Below are 8,305 nucleotides of genomic sequence, written 5' to 3' on the forward strand. Positions count from 1 at the left end.
CAGGGGACAGAGAATGACTAGCTGTGATTTGGTAGAAAAGAGGGATTTCCTTATATGCTTTTATAAGAGCTCCCTTTGGGTAAAGACCACATAATTGTAGATTTATTGAAAAGAGCTGTATTTGAAGTTCTTGCAATATAAAATATAATGTAAATTTTAAAAATTTAGGTAAAGTGTCATTTAAATAAATTAATTAGCTGCCCCAAAAAACCCCACAACATAATAGGATATAAAGCCCCATCCCCAAACACCTTCACAAAAGACATCAAATTGTACTATATTCTGCACCAATTGTTTCAATTATTCAAAACAGAATTTTTTATTCATAGCCTCTTTCCCTTTACCAAAGAGGCTTCATGGAGTCATTATGACTGGTGGGCAGGGGACAAGGAAGAATTTTAAGGACACGTTTCATCTGCAGAGCAGCTGCAACCTTTTCCAAGGGGCAAAGATTTGTAAGGGCCCAAGCAGATAAACAGGGTGGGCACCATGAATTAGTTCACAAGCCAAAAATGTTTACCAAAATGTAGTTGTGCCCAAACCCCCCCTCAGCAGCTTAGAACTGGCTTTCACTGACCCACAAAGCAACCTTCCATATTTTACAGGGGTTTTTTTCCCCCAGCATCTTTTATTATACAAAGAAAACATGTGCAAGACTTTTTCGGAATACTAGTCCACTGAGAACAAGTCTTCAAAGCCCTGAACACAAACATTAATTTATTAAGGAGTTTTAAAGTCATAAAACTAGCATGACAAGATTTAGTTTAGCTTACATGGTTTAGTTGTAAGAATTGATGAACCTACATTGACACATCATAATCACCCCAAGTCCATAGTTTATATTAGGGTTCACTTTGATGGTATACACTCTATGGGTTTTGACGAACATATAATGACATGTATCCACCATTATCGTACCATACAGAGCAGTTCCAGGATCTCCAAAATCATCTGTGCCTCGCCTGTGTATTTATCCTTCTCTCCCCACTGACCCCTGGCAACCACTGATATTTTTACTATCTTCATGGTTTTGCCTTTTCCAAAATATCATTCAGTTGGAATCATACAGTGTGTAGCCTTTTCAGATTGGCTTCTTTCACTTAGTAATATGCATTTAGGGTTCCTCCATGTCTTTTCATGGCTTGATGACTCATTTCTTTTTAGCTCTGGATAACATTCCATTGTCTGAATGTACCACAGTTTATTTATTTGTTCACTTACTGAAGAATATCTTGGTTGCTTCCAAGTTTTAGCAGTTATGAATAAAGTTATTATAAACGTCTGTGTGTGGGTTTTTGTACAGACATAAGTTTTCAATTCACTTGAATAAATACCAAGGAGTGCAATTGCTGAACTGTATGATAAGAGTGTGTTTACTTCTGTAAGAAATGGCCAAACTGTCTTCCAAAGTGGCTGTACCATTTTGCATTCCCACCAGGAATGACTCAGGGTTCTTATTGCTCCACATCTTCACCAGTGTTTGGTGTGTCCAGTATTTTGGATTTGGGCCATTCTAATGGGTATATAGTGGTAACTCTTCGCAGTTTTAATTTGCATTTCCTTAATGACATATCATCATATGCTTATTTGCCATTTGTACATCTTCTTTGGTGAGGTGTCTTTTCAGATCTTTTGCCCATTATTCAATCAGATTGTTCATTTTTTAAAATTGAGTTTTAAGAGTTCTTTGTATATTTTAGATAACAGTCCTTTATCAGATGTGTCTTTTGCAAATATTTTCTCCAAATCTGTAGCTTGTCTTTTCATTCTCTTGAATTTATTACTCTTAAAATAGGCAAATGCTAGCATAAAAATACTGAGATGAACTTTTGCCACTCTGTTTTTTTGTTCCAAACTTCTATAGTTCTTTGTACTTATGCCTTTGAAAAACTATATCCTTCCGTGTTTCATGTGCATAAGAGAAGGTATTGAAATCAAGGGCAGTCATCAATTAGCCGTTAATAAATAATAAACTGTAACCTGCCTTCATTGATCAAACTCACTTTGTTTTTACAAAAACTTGCATGTCCTCCAAGCATCATGTAGCCTAAACAATAAGATGTTTGCCTAAGTTGTTTTTTTAGAAACTTAGAATCACCTGTGTCTCCAGTTCAAGCTCAGGTAGGTTAAGACTGGTTAGGACCACTGACCTTCCCATTAGGCTGTCCAATAGGTGACCTGTTGACATCAGAGGATCCAAAACTCACCCTCAAAACATGCTGGCACCACCATTCTCTGAACATGTGTCCCATGTAAAAGCCTGTAACATAGTTGCGCTTGCGCAGAATGATGATCACCTCACCTTGTTCTTATCTCCAGTCACCTCTCTCCACGCTTCCTATGCCTCAGCTTTATCCCATAAATATCCTGAGCCCCTCGCCTTTGAAGCAGTTTTAAGATTTGTTTTCCCTTCTCCTCATTTGGCTGCCTTGTGAATAAACTTTTCTCTGCTGCAAACCCCAGCATCTGAGCATTTGGCTTGCTGAGCCTCAGGCAAACAAACCCAGTTGGGTAACAATATCACATCTAGCTTATTTTATAAAATACCCAACAGCCCTGTGGACATGTGGGTGATTGTGTTATGTTCATGACACTGATGATGAGAAATGCAAACATGAAACTGGATTGGTCAACAGTCTCCAAAGCAGATTTTAATATCTAAATTAGTGCTATACTTCTAGTAACTTTGGCCGTCTTGTTCCAGCGATGCATTAACTCTATGAAGTGCTGGCTTGCACTTGGAGCTTCAGACTGGACAATAAAACCACCTGTCACATCCTAGATTTGGGTATTTGGACCACTGTTGTCTACCTTCTATCATGGAATGTGAAAATTTTTTGTTAAAGACAACAAGGAAAAAGATACACTTGTCGAATATCTTCTGAGAAGTAATATAAGCTTTTTGACTGTGGGCCAAATTTCTCAGAAAAAACAGTGGTGTGCCTTTTATTTTTCCCAAAAGATGGGATATATTCTACATCATGGGCACTGGGTTTCACGTATAACATTGGAGATGTTTAAATAAATGCTCAGACGTCATCTACCATCATTTTGGTATAACTTGAATTTCAGAAGAGATGGGCTCAGGGTCTGAACTCCTAGGAGGAAAGTCTTCCAAATGCAGTGATGTTTTATGCTCCACTCTGAACTCTAGAAAACCGCTCTCAGCTGTAAAATTCAGTGAAATCGGTGTGACGCTGCTCTTGTATTTTAATCAAGATGAACTTGAAAGGTGAACAGTATAAGTGGGAGAAATTATTTATAATTTAGTAATAAAAGTTTATGTCTAACACTCCAGATTTCATACATCTGCTATGTGCTGGCCCTGAGATATAAAACAATTGAAGTTGCCTTTACATTTGGCCTCATATGAAAGGTCATAAATTAGAATGATAGCGTTCGTCTTCTTTCCTAGCTCACAAAATCTTCATATTAACATCTTCACCTCAGACATAAATGGTTACCCAGCCACAAAGAAAAGAGTTGTATTGGCCTTTTATGAATTATAGTTTATGTTGGAAATCTGTGCTCCATAAGGCTGCTGTTCATCTTGCAGTGGAGTGAATCTACTTCAGTGATCTAATTCTACCACAGTGAAACTAATTAAAACTGTACAGCCAGTTGAAATAAACAAATTACAGTCTATAAAAATTCAGGAATAGTTTAGATATCAGCAAATGATTTCCAAGGTATGTGGTTCTTTTCATTCTTAAAAATGCACATCTACATCTCTGAGGGATTTTCTCTGCCTGAATACTTGACACCACATTTATTTAAAACAAATTCAATTTTCAAAATGTTTCTTACTAACGTGATTTTAACTGATAATGTGAAAATTTTGATCTTTTCAACTACAAAATCCATTTCTATTATGACACATAACTAAATTCATTCCAAAATATTAATGAATTGGACCAGTGCTTTACGTTTAGATTTTCAAAAAATGTTTACAGCAAAAAAAAAAAAAAAAAACACAAAAAAAACAGTTGTCCTCGATTTCCCAGGGTGGGTTATCAAATCCATATGCTTTTTTGGTGTATAGATTTCTTTCACCCGCACTGTGGTGTAGTTAAAATACAGCATATTATAAACTAGCAGGGTCAAGTTCAAGAACAACTTCAGAATCTCAGGCCTTCAATACAGGGAGAAAGCAAAAATTTAAGAGCAGATGCTACCTCTCTGTAACTTTTAGCATTAGAAGCTGTTTTTCACAGTTCTGGATTAGTGAACATAATACAGCTGGAAATTCCAATATGGTAGCATAAACTCTTTCCTTCCAATTTTGTTTTTCTTAAAACAAAAGAGACAAAGTTGCCTTTTTCTCTCACTGAAGTTACTGCAATAAAAAACACATCTGTGGCCACCTAAAACTCTGAGTAGCAGACTGTCTAGTTCTTTCTGGTGTGAGAAGACCTGCACCAACGTCTGGACACATTTCTAGAAGGTCACCCATAGATAGAGGGTGATCAGCTGCCTCAAAAACACAACACTGTCCTCATTTCATAACATTCCCAAAAAAGAATTTGGGGAACTGACAGCCATTTTATAAATTGTAACTAGAGCAAAGAATAATACCCTCTTTCCCTGAGGGTCTTCTACAGACTCAACTGAAGAGAATCCTTTCTGCCTTTTAATTTATTTATTTATTTATCTTTTGGCTGTGTTGGGTCTTCATTGCCGCACGTGGGCTTTCTCTAGTTGCAGCGAGCGGGGCTACTATTCCTTGCGGTGCGCGGGCTTCTCGTTGCAGTAGCTTCCCTGATGCAGAGCAAGGGCTCTAGGCACGTGGGCTTCAGTAGTTGTGGTGTGCAGGCTCAGTAGCTGTGGCTTGCAGGCTCTAGAGCGCAGGCTCAGTAGTTGTGGCACACGGACTTAGTGGCTCTGTGGCATGTGGGATCTTCCCAGACCAGGGTTCGAACCAGTGTCCCCTGAATTGGCAGGCAGATTCTTAACCACTATGCCACCAGGGAAGTCCTTTTCTGCTTTTTGTTAGAAGGAGAAACGAGACTTTCGAATTTACGCTGCTGAAGAATTGAGACAAATAGGTTGCAGAGGACACAAAACATGGTGAGGACATTCACAGCTTCCAATCTAGTCAAGAGTCAGGATGTATATTACAATTGCTGGATATACTCTTCTCACACCTGGTGGGGGAGATACTGAAAAATTAATGGAGGCATGTGCTAGATTAGGATGCATCCTAACATTATATCCAAACGACAACCTGTTCCCTTTTAAAGTTCTATGTCTTTGTTCAGTGCCTGGCAAAGAAAAGGCACTCCTAAATACACATGGATGAATAAATGTGACTACGTGGGAACATTCTCAGTTGGTCCCGGAGTAAGACCCTCTGAGAACCACAGCTTGAATAAATGTTAAATAAAATATGAAAGATGAGAAGTTCCTTGATGTGAACTCTACAGGAATCAGAATTTCAACACTTCTTGAGCCTTATTCTCCCATCCCCAAATCACACAATTAGTTAATAAACATTTCTTCATCAATGATTAAGTACCTGAAATGGGTAATGGCTTCTGAATCTGACTTTTTGCATCCATTCCTCTTCATGGGCATCAAAGATTGCAGAACTTTCAATGAAGCTTACTTTTCACTTTCCTAACTGGACAAAGACCACACCAGGGCCTCCTTCAGCACGAAAGTTACTTCCTAATTACATGTGATGGAAAACTAGAGTCTTACGGATGCCAACTGCCCCACCCCAAATAACTTACAGAGGCTTTTCAAGAATAACTTACCATGAGCAAAATTCAATAGTACACTCCTAAAAATTCAAAAACCAAGAGGAAAAAAAGATCCTGGAGGAAATCTATTATAGAGAAAATTGATTGTTCTTTCAAAATACAAAGGTAGATGACTTTTGCATTCTTAGAGTGTATGCATGTGTTTTAAACAATAATATTTTTTAGTCTCCACTAGCTGGAGCCAAGGAAGCCTTGGCTAAGCTCTGTGCATGGTCTCTTTCCATCATTGAAGTTCTTTCATTCCTAAACCTCTGGCAACTTGTCATTGGCCCCAAGAGTGCTCACCTAACTTAGAAGTATTGATTGACAAAGTGTGAGGCTGTGAATTTCACACAAACCTGCACCAAGTGCCATATGAGAAAGAGTGAAACTTTTTGCCTGGAAACAGCTGCTGGACAAAACTCGGGCAGGGATTAATTTTCGCCTTTGACCATTTGCAAGACTCATCCCAGTACTGAAGCTGAATACTTGCATCTGACAGGGATTTGCAAGGAAGGTTAAAAAGGTGGCAATGGTTAGGTAGGCCACCATAGCTCACCACCCCTCAGTCTGAGAGGGACCTGGCAAGTCAGATATGGTGCCACAGAACAAGAACGTCCACTGGAAGACACACTAGAAGCAAGGTTTCTGTAGAGAAGGGCATGAGGAAGGGGTGAGCCTTGCCTCTCAGCTGGGGAAATAAGCCTCTAAGATGGCACTCTCAGCCTCCCATGTGAATAGTGAGTGCCAAGGGATCTTTTTTTTTTTTTTTTTTTTTTGTTGTTGTTGTGGTACGCAGGCCTCTCACTGCTGTGGCCTCTCCTGTTGTGGAGCACAGGCTCCGGACGCGCAGGCTCAGCAGCCATGGCTCACGGGCCCAGCTGCTCCGCGGCATGTGGGATCTTCCCGGACCGGGGCACGAACCCGTGTCCCCTGCATCGGCAGGCGGACTCTCAACCACTGCGCCACCAGGGAAGCCCAGCACTGGAATTCTTATCGGGCTGTTTCTCTCAAGTGTCCCCAGGAACTGAGCCTTGGCTCTGAGTTTTCACTTCTACCCTCTAAATGTTCCCCAAGGTAATTCCTGTGCTTTCGGTCTCTTCCCCAGGTTTTCAGCTGAACATCATCATAACAGACCTTATAAACTCATTTTTGATAAAGTGATAATAGCAGATCCAATATGTTATTTTGCTCAGGTGCATTTGTAAGGTGGCGTTCTTTAATAACTTAGAGTCATAAGTCTCTTAGGAAGCGTTGGCATCAGTGCCAGGTGTGGGGACAGTGTGCAGGTATTTATAGGTGCAATGCTTTCCCAGACAAGCAGGAGACGTGCCCACTTGCCCAAAGACGCAGAGCAGCCTGACTGCCTAGCCCTCTTGTTGTATAGGGCTAAGAGTGGACCACATTAGACTCTGTCCATCTCATTCAAACCAAGGAATAAAACAGCACCTCTTTGCAAAAAAAAAGAGGGGGTGGAGAGGAAGGACATGAAGGTGGCATGGAATGTAATTTATTTAACTCGAACACTTTCAATATTTATAATCCCAAAGATTTAAGCCTCTTATTCCATCCCTGAAAAATGAAAGGCTTCTACCCCCCAGTTAGAATAGTGGCAGCTGTCACGAAGGTGAGAGAAGCAAAGATGATCTAGATGAACGTGCCTGATTACTTCCAAGGAAATCGATCCAGTTAAACCACAGAGATGATGTGTTATTCTCTATCAATACTGTTAGCATTTTATATCACACTTCAGATTGTAGTTACGCTCCATTAGTGAATCTGGATGTGGAAGTGCAGAAGGTCTTCCAGGAAGGGTGTGTGTCTTCTCAGCTCATGTCCGGTCCTGGCTAACAAACTTGTGCTTCACCTCCTGTTCCAATACATCTCCATCCAAGCCAGAAGGTGATTCCAAGTCTGCAAAAATGAATGCTTTATCAAATATGTGTTTTTATTTAAGGTGGACCAAGAAGTGAGGGCAAATATGAATATTTAATGAGATGGGTTTGTTACTCTTCAAGAAAAAGCACTGAGTGAAATGTAGACATTCTTTTTAAAAAATTATCTACTTTTAAAAAAACACAAATATGACATGTTTTCTGTAGATAAATACAGATGAAAAAGAGAAAACTCAAAACTTGCTTGTTATTTCACTGCTTCCGAGCAAACCAGAGTGTGAGTACAGAGCTCCCCTGGGCCACTGCCATTGCCTGTGTCTCTTGCTGTCTCTTATCCGGATGATACTCACTCTTGTATAACTTTTTTCTCATTTAATTAGACTTAGTGAAGATCTTTACATGTCAGTGAATATAAAATCATTTTAATAACAGCATAATATGCCACAATTTAGTTAATCCTGTCATTATTAAACAACTTTGTATTTTAAATTCTTTGCTACAATAACAACATATATTTAAATATGTGTGTGAGGTTTTTTGGGGTTTTTTTTGAATGCTTATCTATTTCCTTAGATAAATCCCCCAATGTAGAATCAGTATTTCCAAAGATCTGCGTGTTTTAAAGGATATTTTTCTATAGTTGTTGCCAGATGTGTCTCCAGGAAGACC

This window comes from Mesoplodon mirus (assembly GCF_964341445.2).
Source record: "Mesoplodon mirus genome assembly, chromosome: 2".
NCBI classification, from domain to species: domain Eukaryota; kingdom Metazoa; phylum Chordata; class Mammalia; order Artiodactyla; family Ziphiidae; genus Mesoplodon; species Mesoplodon mirus.